The sequence below is a fragment of the Saccopteryx bilineata genome, chromosome 4, assembly GCF_036850765.1.
Source record: "Saccopteryx bilineata isolate mSacBil1 chromosome 4, mSacBil1_pri_phased_curated, whole genome shotgun sequence".
Classification (NCBI taxonomy): domain Eukaryota; kingdom Metazoa; phylum Chordata; class Mammalia; order Chiroptera; family Emballonuridae; genus Saccopteryx; species Saccopteryx bilineata.
This window is the reverse complement of record NC_089493.1, coordinates 241,788,906-241,812,478: the sequence shown is the minus strand read 5'-3', so window position 1 is coordinate 241,812,478 and position 23,573 is coordinate 241,788,906. Positions and strand designations below refer to the sequence as shown.

The 23,573-nt window shown below is 38.0% G+C and overlaps 1 protein-coding gene across 9 annotated transcripts in view; it reads right to left on the bottom strand.

Moving 5' to 3' along the window:
• The window catches only part of APC (APC regulator of WNT signaling pathway), a 157,945-nt gene that overhangs the window by 111,297 nt on the left and 23,075 nt on the right, over nucleotides 1-23,573 (bottom strand). The window contains exon 1 of one of the 9 annotated variants that reach the window (XM_066274048.1): nucleotides 2,986-3,026. The exons of the other annotated variants lie outside the window; for them this stretch is intronic. The gene's annotated coding sequence lies outside the window, so the exon portion shown is untranslated. Of the gene's footprint in view, nucleotides 1-2,985; nucleotides 3,027-23,573 lie in introns of those variants that run through there. 9 annotated transcript variants of the gene reach the window in all.

The window sequence follows — 23,573 nt, the reverse complement described above, 5'->3', positions numbered from 1 at the left end:
GCGGGGAACCCGGGTTTGATTCCCGGCCAGGGCACATAGGAGAAGCACCCATTTGTTTCTGCACCGCCCCCCCCCTCCTCTCTGTCTCTCTCTTCCCCTCCCGCAGCCAAGGCTCCATTGGAGCAAAGATGGCCCGGGCGCTGGGGATGGCTCCTTGGCCTCTGCCCCAGGCGCTAGAGTGGCTCTGGTCTCGGCAGAGCGACGCCCGGAGGGGCAGAGCATCGCCCCCTGGTGGGCGTGCCGGGTGGATCCCGGTCGGGCGCATGCGGGAGTCTGTCTGTCTCTCCCCGTTTCCAGCTTCAGAAAAATACGAAAAAAAAAAATATATTGGTTAAATTATGTGAAATTAGTAACAGGAAAAATGGTAAAATAAAAATCTACAGAACAATTTATGTATGAAAAGCATTAATAAAGTGCTTTGATTCAGTTTATAAGGCATACTTATGAGTACTTAACGTCTAAATTCCTTAATAACTCCATTCTGGCCATATCAATTAGCAATAAATAATTTCAAAGACCACTAAAGCCAATAGTTCAGTCTTATATTAGGTAGTTTATTATTATTATTATTTTTAGAGACAGAGAGAGGGATAAGACAGGGACGGACAGACAGGAACGGAGAGATGAGAAGCATTAATTATTAGTTTTTCACTGCGCGTTGCAACACCTTACTTGTTCATTGATTGCTTTCTCATATGTGCCTTGACCGTGGGCCTTCAGCAGACTGAGTAACCCGTTGCTCGAGCCAGCGACCTTGGGTCCAAGCTAGTGAGCTTTTGCTCCAACCAGATGAGCCCCGCGCTCAAGCTGGCGACCTTGGGGTCTCAAACCTGGGTCTTCTGCATCCCAGTCCAACGCCCTATCCACTGCGCCACCTCCTGGTCAGGCCTATACTAGGTAGTTTATAGGGAAAAAGACATCTTTTCTTATTTTAATTTTTATTTATTTAATTCTTTAAAATATCTCAAACTAATGGTGTTTTATTTAGAAGTATGCATATGATTAATAACTTATACAATACAATGACCTTGAGAAAAGTCACAACATACCTAATTAAAGTATAACATTTAAAATGAAATGTTACACTAAGCTGTTTTAAATAGTTAAATGAGATAATTTATGTAAAACTAAGAATCATAAATTCTCAAAGACTAAACTAATTAGGGTTCAAAGAACTAAATGGTATTAGCAATTAAATTTCATTTTGAATTTTAATGTGACATCTTTAATTCTATCTATAGTTTCCACCACATTTTAAGGGCTATTAACCCTGATAACAATAATAAATGATTTTTTTTTTTTAAGATACTGAACAATTTATTAAATTTTCTTTTTTTTTTTAATTTTTTTTTTTATTCATTATAGAGAGGAGAGAGAAGGGGAGAGAGAGAGACAGAGAGGGAGAGAGAGAAGGGGGGAGGAGCTGGAAGCATCAACTCCCATATGTGCCTTGACCAGGCAAGCCCAGGGTTTCAAACCGGCGACCTCAGCATTTCCAGGTCGATGCTTTATCCACTGCGCCACCACAGGTCAGGCAATATAAATGATTCTTAAAGCAGAAATAGTCTTTAAAAAAATAAAATTATCACTGAAAAGTTTAGTTTTATTAATTTAAGACCAAGTCCTTATTACCTTATTAGTAAGACAAAATTACAGGTTATCTCAAGACTTTCTACTAGGTGAGCACTATTTAGGAGATACTGTCACTAATCCTGGAGGACTTTACAAAGCCACTGCCATCCTGTTCAGGGAGTAGGAAGGTGTGGCAGGCTGGCTACTATAAATTTGAATAAAGATAATCCATTTAAAATCATATCAATCCAAAAACATGTTTATAAAATTACTTTAAAAATACAGATCTTAAATATTAGGCCTATGAAAAATTTATCACTATAATTTTTCACAAAGAAAATGACATAATAAAGTGATTTACTCTTGAATAACCTAATTAATAGAATAACACTATACTAACAAAGGAAAAGATCCACTGCTTCATACATAATTTAAGGTTTACTATAAGATTTATGTTAGAGCAAAGAATTTGAGCATCTCTTTTGAGATGCTGAATCAAAGTGTCTGACACATTTCACTGTCAAAACACTCATAGCCTCATATTTTTCCCACTTTAAAAAAGGCAAATATTTTTTTTCTCTTATTCAGGTTGCAATGATAAACCATGGCTTCTTGTAAAGGACTTCCACCGCCGGGCACCGCTACACGGTTTCTTACTCCTCTGCAGTTGTCCTTTCAGCCTCACAGAGGGAGAGAAGCACTGCTGCAGTCATCTGCAAAAGCCACTACACTGCGCCGCGAAACTAACAAAGACGCTGGTATCTTTCTGCCACCCAATTCACAGGGAGTTAGTTCACTTAAATGTTCTGCACAAGCACGCACTTCTGGTAACCAAAATTTCACCAATCAATCAAAACTACCCTTAAGCTCTGCAACACCTGCCTCTTCTTCCTCCACTCCTAAGTATTCCTTTTCATTAGTACACATCAGCCATCAGCAGCAGCTTTGAACTCCTCTTTTGGCTAACACTGCATATGTCCCTGTAGCCAGGGAGGAAAAGAAGCCTTTCATCGGTTTAGAAATTTTGCTCTTCGTCATGAATATGCTCCATTCTTTGTTGTCCTCTACCAGTTTCCTTAGATACTGTTATTCCCCTCTACTCTGTCAACAGGCATTATAAAAACAAAACTTCCTTCTAGCTTCAAAAATAGCTTTCTCACCAGCTTCCCCTTAACACTCCGACCCCTCCCCCCTTCTTCCCTTCTGTCAAAAACCCTGGATCAAGAAGCACAGGAAATCCATCTCCTGTGCTGCAGTAGAGGAGGGGGGGGGGGGAGACGCCCCTGCCTCCACGCTTGAAATGTGGCAGCGGACCCTGTGCCAAGGAAAAACCACCAGTTTCAGTCAGTACGAGGAAAAATTGTCTTCCCGTCCCTCTGCAGCAAGCCAGGCCATCACAGGTCCAGCACCTACCCCATTTCCGAAGCCAGCAGCACCTCCATTCCGTCTCCAGCGACACAGAGGCGGGCTGCGCCAATATAGCCACATGTCGGTCACGTGTCCCTGTGCCCAGCCAATCCTCGGGTGGCTGACGGGAATGGGGATGGGGAGCGCCCTGGTCCGCATCCAGCGGATTTCACAGCTGCTTCACGCTCTGCTTCTCGTCCGGAAGCCCGCACTCCACACTGGCAGCAAGGCACAGGGTCCCACCCTGCTGCACAAGCCAAGCCTAACCACCCCTACCACCAAGCAACTGCGCATCGAAGCTTAGAGAAGCCCATATGCATAATAGGATAGGTTGGGTTGGGGTGATCCACACGGTGGATAGATTAGCATGAGATGCTGAGGTGGGTGGGTAATACATAAATTACATCTCTTTACATGCCTAGTACAGATAAAATGAATGTATTATAATACTTTTACATTACAAATCACTGATTTGTTAGATAAATCATTCGAACTATGTTTAAATTAAAAATACAGTTACCAGAAAAGCTATGATGACAGCATAACAGAATGAATCATGGAGTCACTGTCTGGGTTGAATTTTTGCTCTGCCACTTACTAACTCTGATTTTTGTTACTTAAAGGCTCAGTGCTTAAATTTCCTCTGTAAAAAAGTAGCAGACATATGGAATAGAGGAATTAATATATATGAAGCAGTATTTAGAGCAGTCCCTGACACAGTAAGTGCTATTTATTGGCTACTACAAACCTGAGACTTAAATTTAATATTTTAATGCAAATTCTGCATTTCATTTAAATCTAGCCAAGTAAAGCTTAAATTACTAATTTTTATGAGTTAGAAAGACAAAATCCAAGTTGCCAAAATTTAAAGTAGACTTAAATTCTGGTTTAAATAGAGGGAAACCACTTTCCATGACCTATTTCAAATTTAAAAGAATGTTTAACTTCAGGTCTTTAAATGAAATATATTTACTACAATCTTTTTTAATTTTTCAAATTAATAGCATGAAAGAAGCAAGCTATTAAACAGCTGTGAGTGAAAAAGGGGTCACAAGCTCAAGGAAGGCATGAGGGCCTTACAAACTCAGCCACCAAAAGTAAACACACAGAATGGTCTGAACATAATTCCTAACTAAAAGCAGGTCTTGGCTGGTAGTCATGTTGTATAGGCTTATAGCTTCCTTGACAAAGTTCAATATTCACCTTAACTGAGTCTATCTCCTGTCTTTTTGTATGTAAGATAACATACCTTTGAAAAGTCAGAGTCCTCTTTTCCAGATCCCTCAAGTCACAACCACCAGAGAATGAGACCACAGAACCCCTAATTATCTTTCTTCCCCCAAGTACCATCTCTGTGCTGTAAATGGTAATTATCAACTAGCCTGTACTCATGAATACAGAAGTGTGAGTTTCTCTATTTTGTCTTTTTATCTAATTCCAGAGATCCTGTCCACTAACTCTGCTTTCAACCGCCCCCGCCCCTTACTCTACCACCAATAGATTTCATGTAACCCTCTTTACAGCTCCTTTTATTCTCACATATAAAATAAGCTACAAAAATGCCATTCTCTGGAGTACTTTCTCAAATCCATTGAGATTTTGCTTACCAGCAACTGTAGTCAGCTTGGGTCAAATGAACTCATAAAAATCCTCTACTGGTTTGGCTGTTTCCTACTTTGACACAGTGTATTTGGAGTAATTCCAATTTATTAAAAATTGTTAAATTAGAAAAGTAACAGATATATGGCAAAATGCTCATAAATATAAGAGATGTTCACAGTGGTTATCCCTGGCAAGTAGGATAATGGAGTAATTTCTACTTTTTCTTTATGCTTTTCAATATTTTTTCTTTGTTTATTACAATATAATGCCTGATATATAGCAAATACTCCCTAAATATGTTGTATTAACAAATGATCTGACCACATTAGTAGTAATTAGTAATTAAACATTAAAAGTTTAAATATATTTAGACACAGTTTCTCTTCATGCTTGAAATAAAAGAAACATGTAAGTTAATTTGGTTCTATCTTAAATATCCTTTCTGTCAGGATGACTTAGTTTTACAAAAGGCTTTCAAGATTCTCTTACTCAAACTGCATGATTCATTAAACAGGACTTAATTATTTATATAGTCATTGACTATTTGTGACAAATTCAACAGAATTTCTCATGAAGCCTAGAAAAAGTGCCCTTTCCTTTCTGTACAGAAAAAGTACCCTTCAAAACAAAGAATACATTGTAGAAGCTCCTAAAAATAACTTCTTAGTACCCTAAGAAACAACTCTATCGCTCTTGACTCAGACTATGATTCAAGTTATTATTTAGTAAACCAGTTTATAGCCAAAATATTTGTCTACATGTATTGTAGAACTCAGTAATACAAATGACAAAATTTTAAAGAAACATATGACTGTTACATGCTCATTAATCATGATCCAAATCTAAAAGAAAGCCAATCTAAAAACTTTATATTTTACAATGTTGCTAACTGAATTATTCAGTAAGATTTTCAAATCAGTTTCCTCAGGGATTCTTCAAAGCCTCTATTTGAATTTTATTTAAAAAATATATTTAGCTTTTTTAAAAATTATAATTAAAAAACCTACAATCAAAATGTACTAAGCCAAATTCAAACACAACAAAGATCACTGGAGCATTAATTTGTGCATTTAGGTTTTTACATATCTAGGAATAAAGCTCCTGTCATCCCTATTAAATTAAAAATGTTATATACACTACATATTAAAGATTAAAAAATATTTTCTGATCAAAATTAAATATAGAAATTAATTGTATGTTAAGGTTATTGTATGACACTGACAACCATGCCCCTGATTTCAAATACCTGTAAGTTCATTATGATCAGCTTGAACATTTTTAGTAAATGTTCATAAATAAAGGTATAAACCTGAACATAGAGCCCACTTTTTTTTTTTTTTTTTTTTTTTTAAGAAAAGACCTTTCTACAGCTTAAAAAAAATTAATGGCTAAACTGGGTTAACAGGATTCGTAATGTTTCAAATCTTGCATTCCACTTTAACATAGACATACTGGGCCTAATTTAAGATATAGTTTTTAAAACTGAGAAGAGTATGAACAACAGTATTAACTAGTATAAAATGAGTAAAAATTAGTGTTCCTTTTACTTGTCTTAATTAACTATTGTGCTTTGTCAATACTTAACTCTACTGAAGACCTCAGATACAGAATAGAATATATTTATGCCTACAAAGAGACCAACAAAAGTTTTTTTTTTGTTTTTTTTTTTCATTTTTCTGAAGCTGGAAACAGGGAGAGACAGTCAGACAGACTCCCGCATGCGCCCGACCGGGATCCACCCGGCACGCCCACCAGGGGCGACGCTCTGCCCACCAGGGGGCGATGCTCTGCCCATCCTGGGCGTCGCCATGTTGCGACCAGAGCCACTCTAGCGCCTGAGGCAGAGGCCACAGAGCCATCCCCAGCGCCCGGGTCATCTTTGCTCCAATGGAGCCTCGGCTGCGGGAGGGGAGGAGAGAGACAGAGAGGAAAGCGCGGCGGAGGGGTGGAGAAGCAAATGGGCGCTTCTCCTGTGTGCCCTGGCCGGAATCGAACCCGGGTCCTCCGCACGCTAGGCCGACGCTCTACCGCTGAGCCAACCGGCCAGGGCCAACAAAAGTTTTTGTCTTAAAAAATAATAATTATGTATGCCAAAAAAAAAAAAAAAAAAAAAAAAAAGGAAAAGAAAACATGCCAATGTAAATCTAATTTCTCCAGGTGCTAAGCCATCAAATAAGGCTCAGAATCATTTAGAAACCTTGCAGTCTTAGAATTTATACTGGGTTATGGTATAATAAAAAAGCACAAGAATAAAATGGGTCAGATTTCCAAGGCCAAATTGGCTGTGAAGACCCATTCTCCCATCTTTTCTATACTTCTTATGGGATACAGAAAAGAGTGGAAATGTTGCAATGACAATGGGATTTTTAGTGATGTATAAACTAAGAGAGAGGTATACTCAGGCCTTCCGCTAGATTTAACTATGTGTTCTGTGTTACCTATGGGGACAACAGTTACCCCAAAGAAACATTTCTAGCACAAATAATAGAATCTTAATTAGCTTTTCTCCCTACAATCTTTCTCTTCTCTAATCAACACATATCAAAACAGCATTTTTGCTCAGGAACATTTCATAGCTTTCCACTGCTGGACAGTGGAATTGATATAGTTTGGAGTTGAACAATGGAGGGCCCTCAATGGCATGTTAATTAGTCTTCCTACACTAAAAAGGCTACCTTCTTATATTAAGTTTCCATGGCTGCCGTAACAAATTACTACAAATTAAGTAGTTAAAAACAACAAAATTTATTATTTAACAGTTCGTGGTTCAGAAGTCCAAAATAGATCTCACGGAGCCAAAATCAAGGTATCTATCTACTAGGGCTGCACTCTTTTCTGAAGGGTTTAAGGAAGAATCTTTTCTTACCTTTTCTAGCTTCTAGATCAGTGGTAGTCAACCTGGTCCCTACCGCCCACTAGTGGGCGTTCCAGCTTTCATGGTGGGCAGCAGCAGAGCAACCAAAGTATAAATAAAAAGATAGATTTAACTACAGTAAGTTGTTTTATAAAGATTTATTCTGCCAAACTTAGCGAAAATCCGACATAAAGTACTTGGTAAGTATCATAATTATTATTATATGCTTTAACTTGCTGTAACTCTGCTTTATAAATTTTATAAAGTAAAGTTACTTCCCTACTTTATAAATCACCATTACTGTGGAACCGGTGGGTGGTTAGAAAATTTTACTACTAACAGAGATACAAAAGTGGGCGGTAGGTATAAAAAGGTTGACTACCCCTGTTCCAGATATTGACTGTATTCGTTGGTGAAAAGCCTTCTTCCTCCAACTTCAGAGTTTTAGTAAGGATGAACTGAGTCCTCCTAAATTTGCAGCACTCTGACCTTGCTTCTACTTTGACTATCTTTTTCTTCGATTCTTCATTCATCTGCTTTACTACTCCACTTTTAAAGACTCACTATAAAGAAGCTTATACTGGCTCATCTCAACAATCTAGGATAATCTATTTTCAGGTTACCTCTTTAGCAACCTTAATTTCACCTGCAACCTTAATTCCCTTTTGTTACATAACCTAACATATTCACAGGTTCTGGAGATTAGAAAATGGACATCCTCGGGGAGCCATTACAGTATTCCCTTGAGATATGAATTTAATTCACTCTATAACCGAGCTCATAAGTCAGTCAACTCGTATATCAAACAAATTTCTCCCATTTAAAATAACTGAAATAGATTTAATCCGTTCCAGCTCTGTGAAACATCCCTAAACCATCCTAAATTATGAAAAACAACATTTTTAATTAAGAAACACACATGTATACGTTACCAATGTGTAACAAAATACATGAAATAAAAGAAAAAAGTGTTATTTAGTACTGTATTCTTACCTTGGAGACAGATGAGTGCGGCTAACGGAGGTGAATGGCAGAGGAGGAGGGAGGGAGGAAGGGATGCAAGCACTATAGACACATAAACTAAACTGAACTTTCTTAATACTAAATGTAAACTAAAACTGCAATTTCTTTACTTTAAACAAAATTAAAACTGCACTTTCTTTACTTAAAATGAAACCACAAAAACTTAATTGTAAAAAAAATTCACTTTCTTAACTTTAAACTTAACGTAAGCTTAACATTACGTATTTTTCATTTAATCATCACCTGTTTTTGCCTTTTTGGCTGCACTCTCAGCACTTTCACTTGCAGGACGTTTGAATAAAAATCTATCCAAAGAGGTTTGCTTTTGCCTGCCTTTTAAAATGTTACGGAAATGTGACAAACAAGTGTCATTAAAAAGTGCTGAAGCACTACCAGTTGAAACTTTTTCTAGGTGTTTCTTTTCAATGAAACTTGAAAGCATCTCCCACATTGCCAGCATGTCTTTAATTTCACTTGGAGAAATCACTTCCTCCGACTCTACCTCACTACTAATCTCTTGCAGAAGCTCCGTATGTTGCATCATCTGTAGCTCCTTCAACTCCTCAGTTGAGAGTTCCTCCTCATGTTCCTCAACAAGCTCGTTTACATCACTCTCATCTACCTCCAGACCCATCAACTTTCAGACGGACACAATCTCTTCCAAGGCTTCTACCTCAGTCTTGGTCTCTGGTTCGAATCTTTTGAAGTCCCTGTCTGCAACAACATCAGGCCATAACTTTTTCCATGCCAAGTTCAAGGTTCTTCTTGTAACCTCTTGCCATGCCAAGTCAATAATGCGTAAACATATCACGATGTTGTACTGATCTTTCCAAAACTCTCGAAAGGTTAGATTTGTATTCTCGGTCACCTCAAAGCAGCAGTGGAACAAGTGCTTTGTGTAAGCTTTTTAAAGTGGGAAATGACTTGCTGACTCATAGGCTGCAAGATTGAAGTCGTGTTGGGTGGGAGGTAGAGGAGTTTCACGAATTTGAACTCATCAAGAATGTCATCTTCAAGACCAGGTGGGTGGGCTGGAGCATTATCAAGGATTAGTAATACTTTCATTGGGAGTTTATTTTCTTGAAGGTATTTCTTCACTGCAGGACCAAAGACGAGATTTACCCATCAATAAAAAACTGCCGCATAACCCATGCCCTAGCATTGGCGCACCACATAACCTGCAGTTTTTCTTTAAGAATCTTGTGAGTCTTAAAGGCTCAAGCATTTTCAGAATGATACACTAGTAGTGGTTTTACTTTACAGTCACTGCTAGCATTTGCACACAATGCAAGGGTCAGATGGTCCTTCATGGGTTTATGGCCTCTGTGGTGATGAAAGTCCTCCGGGGCATTTTTTTCCAAAATAATCCTGTTTTGTCAACAAGTTGAACACTTGTTGAGGGATGTAGCCTTCCTTTGTGATAAGCGTAGCAAAATGTGCGATGTACTATTCCTCAGCTGCCTTAACGTCAGCACTTGCAGCTTCACCATGCATCACCACCGAGTGGATGCCAGATCCCTTCTTGAAATGTTCAAACCAGCTGTGACTTGCCTTAAACATATCGTCTGCTGCCTCTTGAGGTTGATGGTTCTTTCTTCTTCAAGTTGCGGTAAATAATATGTGCCTTTTGCATATTACAGTCTCCGTCACTGTATCTCCTGCCAGCTCTTTCTCTTTCACCCACGCCAGCAGAAGCTTCATCATTTCTTCTTGGATATTTGTCCTTAATTGGGACAGAATTGTAGTTCCTTTTGCTGGATTTGTGCTTTTGATGGCATCCTTTTGTTTAAAGATGGTACAAATGGTAGATGTACTGTGGTCGCACAGCTTTGCCAGTTCAATCACTCATACACCATGCTCATGTTTTTCTTATTTCTTGCTTTACTTCTATCGACATCATTCTCTTCTTTTCACCACTGTTCCTTACGCTCACTTTCTTCAGCCCCATGATAGCACACGAAATAGTAAAAAATGCAAAAATGATGCAAGAATGAGTACAGCGCACAAGATTCGACTTGATTCTGCGGGTAACACGTGAGAAAGAACGAGATGCTGGTATTGTGCTGCTGATACTGGACCCGTGCACCAACGCACCAAATAGCAGCAGCTTCCCGAATCACGACTCATATCTTGGAATTTCACTCGGATCTTGAACAGAAATGTGGACCGAGTCGCAGCTCGTATCTTAAAAATTCGTATGTTGGTCTGTTCGTATCTCAAGGTACCACTGTATTATGCCTACCACACTATAGCTTTATCTTCAACTACTTCAGAACCTGCACCTTTTTTAAAAATTATTTTTATTAAATTTTTAAATTTATGTTAACATGGATTCAAGTGTTCTACTCAATATAACACCCTCACCCCCCCCCAACAATGTGCCCTCATTACACCCCCTTTGCCTTCCTCCCCCTTTCCCTCTGGGATTTGCTATCCTGTGATCTGTATCTATGTGTTATGTATATAGAATTTCACTAATGCCTTCACCTTCTCTGACCCTGTCCCCTCATCCTCTTCCCTCTGACAGCTGTCCCTCTGCTCCCTGTGACCCTGCCTCTGCCTCTATTCCGTTCCTCAGTTCACTGTGTTCATTAGATTCCACATATAAGTGAGATCATATGATATTTGTCTTTCTCTGCCTGGCTTATTTCACTTAGCATAATAATCTCCAGGTTCATCCATGCCATCACAAAAGGTAAGATTTCCTTCTTTTTCACAGCTGTGTAGTATTTCATTGTGTATATGTACCACAGCTTTTTAATTTTTTTGTATTTATCCGAAGCTGGAAACGGGGAGGCAGTCAGCAGACTCCTGCATGCGCCCGACTGGGATCCACCTGGCATGCCCACCAGGGGGCGATGCTCTGCCCATCTTAGGGCATTGCTCTGCCGCAATCAGAGCCATTCTAGTGCCTGAGGCAGAGGCCACAGAGCCATCCTCAGTGCCCGGGCCAATTTTGCTCCAATGGAGCCTTGGCTGCAGGAGGGGAAGAGAGAGACAGAGAGGAAGGAGAGGGGCAGGGGTGGAGAAGCAGATGGGCACTTCTCCTGTGTGCCCTGGCCGGGAATCAAACCCGGGACTCCTGCACGCCAGGCCGATGCTCTACCACTGAGCCAACTGGCCAGGGCCTACCACAGCTTTTTTATCCATTCGTCAGAACTTGTATCTTTTCTTTTTTGTGTGTGACAGAGACAGAGAGAGAAAGAAACAGAGAGAGGGACAGATAAGGACAGACAAGCAGGAAGAGAGAGAGATGAGAAGCATCAATTCTTCACTGCAGCTCCTTAGTCTCCTTAGTTGTTCATTGATTGCTTTCTCATATGTGCCTTGACCAAGGGGGCTATAGCAGAATTAGTGACCCCTTGCTCAAGCCAGTGACCCTGGGTTCAAGCCAGCGACCATGGGGTCATGTCTGTGGTCCCATGCTCAAGCCAGCAACCCTATGCTCAAGCTGGATCAGCCAATGCTCAAGCTGGCGACCTCAGGGTTGCGAACCTGGGTCCTCCGCGTTCTAGTCTGACACTCTATCTGCTGCGCCATGGCCTGGTCAGGCAGAACTTGCATCTTAATAATAATCCAATCAAACTAAACAACTAGCCATTTCTAAAACTCACCTTAAACACAGAACTTTCTGACTTTAATGTGATCCTAGAGCAAATGAAGTCCTAGAACAAATTAAGCCTAAAACATCACTGGAGGAAAATGACAGAACAGAATCCTACTTTTGGCATGTCATGAGAAGAAAGGATTCTTTGGAAAAGGCAATAATGTTGGGAAAACAGAAGACAGCAGCAAAAGAGGAAGACCAAATATGAGATGGACTGACTCCACAAAAAGCCACAGGCATAAGTCTACAGGGGCTGAGCAGGGCTGTTGAGAACAGGACATCATGAACATCACTACATCACTCATTTACAGGGTCAACAGGAGTCAGAGCCGACTCAGTGGCATACAGCACAGACACTAACTAACATGATAGACTAAAAGGCTCCAGAATGTGGAAATTAAAGACTTAGGTTCAAAGTTCTGAAACTTTCATCTTGTAGCTCTATGATTTTGGATATGTCACTTAACAATCTTTTAAAACTTGGCTACTCTTTCATCTATAAAATGACAATAGCTATCTGTTTAGCTTATTTTATTTATAAGGATCAAATCTGTTATTTGTGAACAAACTTTATAAACTGTGAAATACTTTTTAAAATTAAGATTATTAATTGCTCCACTGGTCCAAATCAAGGTTCAGCTTAAACACACACTTCCATGAAGTAATCTACCATCATACCTACAATCCAATGAACGCTCTTCTTCCCTCCATTGTTCCATCTCTTTTATAGCACAAACACATTTTGTATCTTTAAATGTACATCTCCTTCCCTATTCTTGACTATAAAAATATTAAAGGAAGAACCACATCTAATTTTACCTCATATGTCTCATGGTGAGTACCATAATATTTTGTACATATGTAATAGATGTTCATTAAATATTAGTTTAGGACTGGCATAACATTAATCTTCAAAAGACAATCAATGCAGATGCCCTCATGAAATAATAGTAGAGCAAATGTTGAATAATGGGTTTGATTTTAAAAAAATACAACTTTCAACAGAGGAAATGAAATGCTTTAAGTAAAAACCCTGGGCCTTATAGGTGAAAAAATGTGACGCAGCCTTGGAACTAAATTTCTGAGATTATGCAGCTGCAGAGCAGAATCACTTCATGAGCTTGAATTTTTAAAAGACCATTAAAGTCAGAATCTCTAAGGATGAGGCCTAGGCATTGGTATGTGCTGCCAGAATCGAGAAGCACCAAGCACCATTCTATCTACATATATGAATACAATGGGGATAAGACAGTCTCTTCAATAAATGGTGTTGGGAAAACCGGATAGACAGATGCAAACAAATAAAATGGGGCCCCTATATTAACACCATACATAAAAATCAACTAAAAATAGATTAAAAACCTAAATTTAAGACCTGAAATCATAACACTCCTAGAAGAAAATATAGTGGGTAGCCTTGTTGACATCAATATTGCCAATGCTATTTGGATTTAACACCAAAACAAAGGAAACAAAAACAGAAATAAACAAGTAGGGGCCCTGACAGGTGGGTCAGTGTACAGAGCGTTGTTCTGGTGTGCTGAGGTCGCAGTTTCAATCCCCAGTCAGCGCACGCAGGAGAAGCAACCAGTGAGTGTACAACTAAAAACGGAACTAAGTGGAACGGTGAGTTGATGCCTCTCTCTCTCTCCTTACCACCCCCCTTCTTCTCACTCTCTCTCTCAAATCAATGAAAAAATTAAATTAAAAAAGTGAAACTACATTAAGCCAAATAGCTTCTGCACAGCAAAAGAAACCATCAACAAAATGAAAACACAACCTACTGAATGAGAGAAAATATTTGCAAATCATATATTTGCTGAGATGTGAATATAGCCAAAATATATTAAAAAACTCATTTAATTCAGTAGTCAAACTTTTTTTTAAAAAGCTTGATTAAAAAATGGGCAGAGGAACTAAGTAAACATTTTTTCCCAAAGACATTTAAGCGGCCAACATGTACACAAAATTATGTTCAACATAACTATCAGGAAAAGGCAAATAAAAATCACAATAGATGGCTATCATAAAAAAGACAAGAGATAATAAGTATTGGGGATAATATGGTAAAAAGTGAACCCTTGTGCACTGTTGGTGGAGAAGTAAATTGGTGCAGCTACTATGAAAAACAGCACAGAGGTTCCTTAAGAAATTTAAAGTAGAATTACCATACAATCCAAAAACCCACTTCTGAGTATATATTTCCAAAGGAAATGAAAACAGAATATGGAAGAGACATTTGACTACCATGTTAATTGCAGCATTATTCATAATAGCCATGAGAAAAAAAGAAACCCTGTTATTTGCAATATTATGGATGGACCTTTAGTGTATTGTGTTAAAGTGAAATAAGCCAGACAAAGGCAAATACTGAATGGTATCACTTATATATGTGGAATCTAAATAAAAAGTCAATTTACTCAAACAAAAATAATGTCATAAAAGATAATTATGATATATAATATATAATAATTCACATAATATTAACTGAAAATGCAGAATATTATATGCTTAATGTGATACTTAGTAGCCTGCTTTTCTTAAAAGTAAATTATATATAAGAGCAGAGAAGACCAGAGAGAGATAACCAAACTACTAAGTGACCTCTCTTGAGTGTGGGATTACAGAAATTTAACCATTTCTGAATTTTATAAACTTGTACAACCTAACACATACTATTTTCTGTAATTTTATTCAAATGTTAAGTGCTTCTAAATTGGACAGAATTTGAAATCACATTTGAAGGAGGGAGAAATAAACATTTATTTCTCATCTCACCAGTGCCCAAAGGCAAATTCAGATTTTGTGGGGGCCAGAAGCACATATAAACTGTAGCAGTATCTTAAGAAAAATTAATAAAGATTGCTAGTGCTGCTGCAAAATGGCCTAGGAAGGGCCTGTGCAATAAAGTGCATTAAGCTTCACTAATTTCATGATAAAACTCCTTCTAAACCAGGAGAGATACTACGTTAGGCAAATATATATAATCATCTAACCTTAATAAAACTTCCATAGAGATTAAAGAAAAAGATTACTATTCACACACAGAACTGATGCAAAAAATATTTTTAAACTCGGGCAATCCACACAATAGTGAAGTGGCAGTCTGATTCCTAAGCCAATGCTGATCAAGTCAAAATCACTCACTCTCCAGGTCTCATAAGCACCTCCCTACAGTGTTAGATCTGAGTATGTTATTTATCTCCCAGAGTAGCTTGACTTCTTCAGAGCCTCATTCCCCAATTACTATCATCCTGATGATTACTGCTGCACCTGGCTCTGCAGCAGTAGATGCTCAATAAATATTTATAGAATGAATGCATTATTCTAACAATTAGAATAAGTGAAAAAAAGAAAACTCAAACTTTGAAAATGTCTATTTGGAATCCACAATAAATACCCTTTACCCAGAAATTTTTATTAGTGAGTAAACCACAGATTCTCTGGAACATATCTATAACAAAATTTCTTTAAATGCAGAAGATACTTTTATGTTAATTTAGTTAAATAATGAAGGAGAAACAGTTTGGCGCTGTGGCAAATACGAGGTAATATCTGATGGTGGGGACATCTATAAAGGCCAAAGAAATCATAAAACTGTGACTGACTCAATAATGGCTACCCTGTCTGAGCTAATTCAACTTGACTGCCCTGTATGTTAAATCTGTAATAGGTTAAACATGCCCTGGTGATACTCTAGTGAGTATGATACATTAGAGTAAAAGGACTTGGCAGATATAATTAAAGTTATTAATTAGCTGACTTTCTTTTTTTAAAACGTTTTTCAGACTGCAGATGACACATGACTGGGTTAACTGAAACTGTGGAAAGTAAAATTGAAGGTAAGGCGGGACTGTTAAAAACTATTTAAAGTAATAGTAGTAATGATGAATTGGTTATTATATCATATTGCTAAGTGAAATAAATGACAGCAATGTCACAAGAAATGAAAGAGAGGAATTAGGGATTTAGCTGATTTTAAAATAGGGAGATTATCATAGTGAGCCCAAATGAGCCCTTAAAGCCTCAAACCATTCACTGGCTTCTCAATGAAATTAGAATATTCTAATTTCCTTACCATAGTTTACAAAACTCTGCATTACCAAGCTCATTTTCTCACTCTCACTATCTTTTTCTGCCTCCTTCTCCTTTTCCTTTACTGCCTTTCCTTCAGCCTCAAGAACTTTACTCCCTAATCTTCAAATAACTGCTCCATTGTATCATTCAGGTTTAGGCATACATATCACATCTTCAAAGAGACCTTGCATGATCACTTTATCAACACTGGTACCAACCTTACATCCTTAAACTTTCTATCACATCATGCTTGTTTTGTCCTAGAATAATTTAAGATCTGAAAGGCTCTATCTATGTATCTTTCTATTTAGTAGTCTGTCTCTCTCATCATTATTTCCCAAAGTAGAATAACAATTCTATGAGGACAGGAATCTAGATTCTTTTGCACTGCTGTTTCCTTCAAACCTGGAACAGTGCTTGGTGCACTGTAATAATTTCAATACATTTTGTTGAAATGGATTAATGTAGGCCCTGGCCAGGTAGGTCAGTTGGTTAGAGCTTCATCCCGATACACCAAGGTTGCAGGTTTGATCCTCAGGTCAGGCACATACAAGAATCAGTCAACGAATGCATAAATAAATTGAACAAACTGATTTTTCTCTCTCTCTCTTTTTAAAATCAATTAATAAAATTAAAAAAAGGAAAGAAATGTATGAATGTATAGTAGATAATAAAAGATAAATAGACACCAACTTACAATCTAGTAGAGACTCTAAAACAGTCACAATAATTTTAATACAAGGACACATATGTTCAAGTATGAGAGATTAGATCATTTCCAGCCAGGTAATCAAGAAAGATTTCAGAGAGAAAGCAGTAAAAGAACTAGCCTTGAAAGATGTTTAGGAATTTTTCAGGGCAGGGATGTATTTCCATACTATCTGTCAAGTTAAAAAATTTAGGCCCTGGCTAGTTGGCTCCATGGTAGAGCATCAGCCCAGCATGTGGATTTCCTGGGTTTGATTCCTGGTCAGGGCACACAGGAGAAGTGACCATCTGCTTCTCCACCCCTTCCCCTTCCCCTAGCCATGGCTGGATTGGTTTGAGTGTATCAGCTGGGAACATCAGCCTCAGGCACTAAAAATAGCTCAGTTGTGAGCATGGGCCCAGATGGGCAGGGCATCGGCCCCAGATGGGGGTTGCAGGGTGTATCTTGGTCAGGCACATGCAGGAGTCTGTCTATCTCCTCTCCCCTCACTTGGGAAAAGAAAAATTTTTTAAAAAAATTAGACTTTACCTTATAGACAACAAAAAACAAAGTTGTTTCAAATAAGGAAAGATACACAAAAGCAAGATCTACAGTCAGAGCAAGATCTATAAAAATTAACAGGATTAGTTTCTAGTTCCCACTTAAGAAAAGAAATCATCAGAATTCATATGCAGAATAATATAATGTATAGTGAAATTTAATAGCCCAAACCTTTTTCATTTGGAAAATATGATGGCAGGAGGAAACACTAAATTTCATACTCTATAAGGAATTTAACTTTGTTTTATTTGGTTATTTTGGCAATTTTGACCACACAGTTATTAATTTTATGTTGTTAATAAATAAAGTCATCTTTGGCAACTGTTTCACCCAATTAGTAAAGTATTCAGGTATTTGTGTTTAAGGGAAAAAAATTTTAATTCTTAATATGCCCTAATGTGGGAAAGCTCTAGTTTTAGGGCATCTGATGTTTTTAAACTAAACTTCCCCTCGGGGGAGGGGAGGATTTCTACTTTTTAAAAACTAAATGTTTATGACAAAATTTTATGCTTGCCTATGTTTTTTTAAAAGCATGTCTAGTTTAATGTTTTAAACTTTAATCTTTACTGAAAACCTAAAACAGCAATAAAATTGTTCCCAAAGGTACAATTTGTAGTACAAACTTATAAAACCTATTCATAAGGATCACATTCTAGCACTAAAGAGCTCAGTAGCACAAGGTCACCAAAATAGCACTGAATGTTTATGGGATCATGGTGAATTTAAGAGAAGAACATAGAACACATCTTTTTAAAGTCTTTCTCTCAGAACAAAAATATCTTGATCATTTAAAATATCATGAAATACCTAGATTAGTTAACAAATCATTCATCAAATTATAACACATAAATTAGCCCTTGAAACACATCGGAACTGATGAGGAAAATCCCAATTTTAACTGATGTTAAGAACACACTTAGGTGTACATGAAAGAATAAATATATGACCTAATAACAATATTTATTAACTAGGACCTTAAGCCAAAATCAGTGGGTCAAGATTTTTATTCTTATGCCAATATCCAAAAATTCTTCCTTGGATGTGAAAATAATAATTTTCTGAACACCCTATATATTAATGACCGGCCATACTATATACCATTTTCTTTCTTCTTGAATGTCTTCCCTCTCTCTTGCTTTATGCTGAATTTTAAACATATGATATAAGGTAAAGTATAGACTATAAAATTATTTCACTTCTGGATAGCTGAATATAAATGTTCACTATTACAGGCTAAATACTCTAAAATTATTAATTAAAAGGGAAATAAAAAAACTACCTAGAATTATTGTGTAAATCAAATCAGAAACCTCTGGGTCAACTTGGATTACCCTGCAATAGTACCTAATATATAGATCTATTTTAATATTAGAAGAATGAGTCACCTAATAAAAGAGTTCAAAATAAATATTTAATATTATATTCTTGGAAGAGAGAAAGAAAAAAAATCAAAGGAAACTAATAAATTAAAACTTCATATTTACTTTCTAAGACTTCTTAAACTTTATTGGCCAAGTTTCCTCCAAGATTGGAGAATTATTTGAAGTATCACATAGCTTTTATAGAAGCAAAAAGTAAGATTTCTTACAAACAGGACTGTATTTCATTTCACATTCAAAAACCTTACTCAACAGACAGCAACAATCAATAAGCATCTTGGTCCCAAACTAGTTTGTACCTAATATAATATGATAAAGGCATTTTCTGCCCAAAGAAAGTTTCAAGTATGAGAGATTAGATAATTTCCAGCCAGGTAATCAAGAAAGATTTCAGAGAGAAAGCAGTAAAAGAACTAGCCTTGAAAAATGTTTAGGAATTTTTCAGGGCAGGGATGCCTTCTATTAGGCATTGTGCCTAAATCTTTTCCTAAAGAAAGTTTTCTTTTTATCTCAAATAGATCTGCTCAATAAAACACTTGGAATTTCATAGAAAAGAGATCTTTTTGATATTTGTTCTTTTACAACAGAGAACACAAAATTCTTAAAATAAAAAGTCTCCTATGCAACTTGGTTGGATTTATCAATAATTTATTTTATGTAGTCTATATAAAATCTTATTTGTCTGGAAGCTAGAAGGGTTGATTCTGATCCTACCCCACTTCTTTAGAAATAATGTTTTTGTCTAACACTATTTTTGGTATTGAGTGTGATGCTGCTTGAAATGTTTTTAAAAATACGCAAGCCTGACCAGGTGGTGGCACAATGGATAGAGCACTGGCCTGGGATGCTGAGGACCCAGGTTTGAAACCCTGAGGTCACCGGCTTCAGTGCGATCTCACCTGGTTTGAGCAAGAGCCCACCAGCTTGAGAGTGGGTTAGCCGGCTTAAGCATGGAATCATAGACATGACCCCATGGTTGCTGGCTTGAACCCAAAAGTGGCTGGCTTGAAGCCCAAGGTTGCTGGCTTGAGCAAGGGGGTCACTAGCTCTGCTGTAGCCCCTTGGTCAAGATACATATGAGAAAGCAGTCAATGGACAACTAAGGTGCCACAATGAAGAACTGATGCTTTTCATCTCTCTCTTCCAGTCTGTCCCTGTGTTTGTCTGTTGTCTGTCTCTCTATCGCTTAAAAAATATATACTCAAGAAACTTGTGTGATTTCCTCTGGGGCAGGGGTCGGGAACCTTTTTGGCTGAGAGAGCCATGAATGCCACATATTTTAAAATATAATTCCATGAGAGCCATACAACAACCCGTGTACGTCAGGCATTATCAAATAAAATTTGGTGTTGTCCTGGAGGACAGCTGTGATTGGCTCCAGCCACCCGCAACCATGAACATGAGAGGTAGGAAATGAATGGATTGTAATACATGAGAATGTTTTATATTTTTAACATTATTTTTTTTATTAAAGATATGTCTGCAAGCCAGATGCAGCCATCAAAAGGCATCATAGGTTCCCGACCCCTGCTCTGAGGAATAGTAGAATAGAGTGACATTTTTTTTAGTGTTTAAATCCTAACAGTGATCTGTACTACTTTTACATCAGAAGAACAACAACAAATCAACCTGGCACTAAGCTATACTTTAAAAATTCTTCATAATTGCCAGCTTCTATACAGATCCTTCAAGATTAGTGTTTCCCACCTTTCGTAACTTTCAAAGTCCAAGCTCAATAGCACTACATGTAAGGTCTTTTATGACCTGAGCCCTACATACTTCTCCAACTTTACCCATGACCACCCAACTATTCCAACTATACGCTCCAGCTGTACTCCAACCATATGGACTCTGGTGCACTCACTACCTTATTGTACTATTTTGTCTCCTGGAAGGCTTTCAACGGCACTTTACCTAGCTAATGCTGACCCATATTTAGGGCTCTGTTTAGATGACATCTCCCAAAAGCCTTTTCTAAGTCCTCTTGTCAGGGTGCTAGATCCCTTCTCCCCCAATATGCTTACAAAGGTTCCTCAGCTTATCAGCTATCTCATTTATCACACACTTAGTGATTACTTAGTTAGTATTATCTTTATTATATGCGGCTTAAGTGTCTGTTTGTCACCGATAGCTTATTGGTTGCTTGCGTAACTGTACTAGCCAATGGGGTGAAGTTGCCACGACATTCAAATAGTCTTGCCTTCTGGCATGCCACCTCACAAATTGAGGTTAAAGATTGGAGCAATTATTATGCTGTTAGGAAATCTTAACACCAGAAGGGGTCTTTGCAATGGTACAAGACTAGAGGTTCTCCAATTGAAAAATGTCATAATAGCTAAGTCTTTGGCTCCTCTAAAGGTGAAATACATGTCATTCCAAGAATTGATTTGGCTCCATCTCAAACAGGGTTGCTGTTTCAATTGAGACGTAGACATTTTCCTGTAAAACTTGCCTTTGTTATGACCATCAATAAGTCTCAGGGCCAAATGCTTAAGCGTGTTGGCATTTTTTTACCTGAGCCTGCATTTGGACACGGTCAACTTTATGTTGCCTGTTCAAGAGTTCGTGAAAGAACGGACGTAAAATTAAAAATAATTGATGGTCCTCTGCAAGGCGAGCTTAAAAATGATGGAAAGATCTACACAAGAAATGTTGTGTACAAAGAAATCTTTGACACGTGAATTAACATTTTATTATTTAAATCACCTTTATTTATTGAGCTAGCGGTGGCTCTTAAGAAATGTACTGCCAGTGGTTTCCTTCATTGCACTCTACTTTAAGCAATTAAGCAAGTAGAAGGGGGAAACCCTGTGGGGCAGTAAGCAAAGGGGCGTCCTCGCCGCCTGCCCTGGTTAATTCAGTTTGAATTAGCAGACACCTTTGCACAAATCATTTTTTTTTTTTTTTTGTATTTTTCTGAAGCTGGAAATGGGGAGAGACAGTCAGACAGACTCCCGCATGCGCCCGACCGGGAGCCACCCCCAGCGCAGGGGCCATCTTTGCTCCAATGGAGCCTTGGCTGCGGGAGGGGAAGAGACAGAGAGGAAGGGGGGGGGTGGAGAAGCAAATGGGCGCTTCTCGTATGTGCCCTGGCCGGGAATCGAACCCGGGTCCCCCGCACGCCAGGCCGACGCTCTACCGCTGAGCCAACTGGCCAGGGCCTGCACAAATCATTTTAATTACAATTTATAATATCTAGAACAGCGGTCATTTCGTATGACCGCCAGGCTTTCTAGTTTCTCACTAAGCTTATATATCATCATTGCTTTTCAATTGCCAGTATTCTACTTATTCCAAAGAAATTATTCAAATATTTGTGGGACACAAATTAAATATCTCTCATATGTCAAGATTCAATTCTGTCAAGCTATTTCTAACTATCCCAAGTAGTCAGATGTGTTGCCCTCTATATTCCTATAGTACTTAAGTTAATTACCAACTCAACTTAGACCTATTTCTTCTCATAGGCAGCTTCTGGAAAAGGTGCTCTGCCTTCATCTTCCTAATTACAAGCACTGTCCTAGGTATCTAGCAGAAATTAAATATTTGTTGAGTAAATGAAGTGAATATAATGTAAAAAGTCAAGTGAAAAATATTAAGCATAGGATAACCTGTTCATTTATTTCTCCATCTTTACTAATACTAAAAGACCATAAAGCCCTAACAAATATTTTGTGCTTAAGATTAGGGTTAGGGAGCCATTAAAAGACTAAACTATTGCTCAGTCAGCTCCTTATCTCCTTACTTCCTGAAACTCTGCTCTCTTTTTCATCCAAATTTTATTCTCACTTCTCACAGTAGCTCCCTTGACCCACAAAACTATAGCCTTACCAGTAGCTTAGAAGTAGGAAAGTCCCAGTTTAATAGGGGTGGTAATAGTAAGCTTAGAAGGGAAACTCTTACATCAGGACAAGGAGAGATGAAATGTTTCTGACAGCCCAAACTGAAAAGCCAAATAGGTTTTCCTCTAGAAATAGTGTTACACAATGTTATATACGGTAGTTATGGGAGTTAATACTGTATACGGATTAAACAGTCTGTGGGCAGGGCTGGGGACATAATCATAATAGCCAACACGATGCCTAAGGACTATACCAGATGTTTGGATTTTTGAACTACTATATATATAGCTCTTTTCATATTTCCTCTTCCTGCAAAAGAAATTCTGAATTTCACAACAGGTTTGAGAGTGTTTAACATATTTAATATAACACACAAATTTACATAACTCACATAATTAAACAGTGTATTTTAATACTACTACAGTATATAAAAATACAAGAGACTAAGGTACCAAAAATCAACTAACTCCCCTATAACTTCAAGCTCTTCAGTGAATATCCTCTATACCTACATAGTTATCTTAGTTGAAATTTCATGACACCACTTTCTTTACACTTTTCTCAAGGGGGAGAACATTGGCCTCATATTACTGCACTGTAGCCCAGACATGACTGGTAGGAAGTTGAGGGCGTTCAATGACCACTTCCAAACCATTTTCCTACCTCTTTAAAGACTCAAGCTTTTCGACACAGTACTGTATCCAGTTATGCAACAACTACTGTCCCCAGCACCCCCCCTCCCCCGTTCTTTTACCAGCCATCTCTCTCAGTGACTTTGAGGTCTGTGTATTACTCATCCAGTACCCTGGTTTCTTTGTATTTTACTTCTTCATCTCCAAATACCCACTACCATGATCACACTCAGAGCCTTGCCATCATTAATAAATGTACCAACTCCAAAATCTTGGCCAAAAATCTCAATTAACAAAGTTCCGGTCTTGGAAGCATACCTCCTACCCCT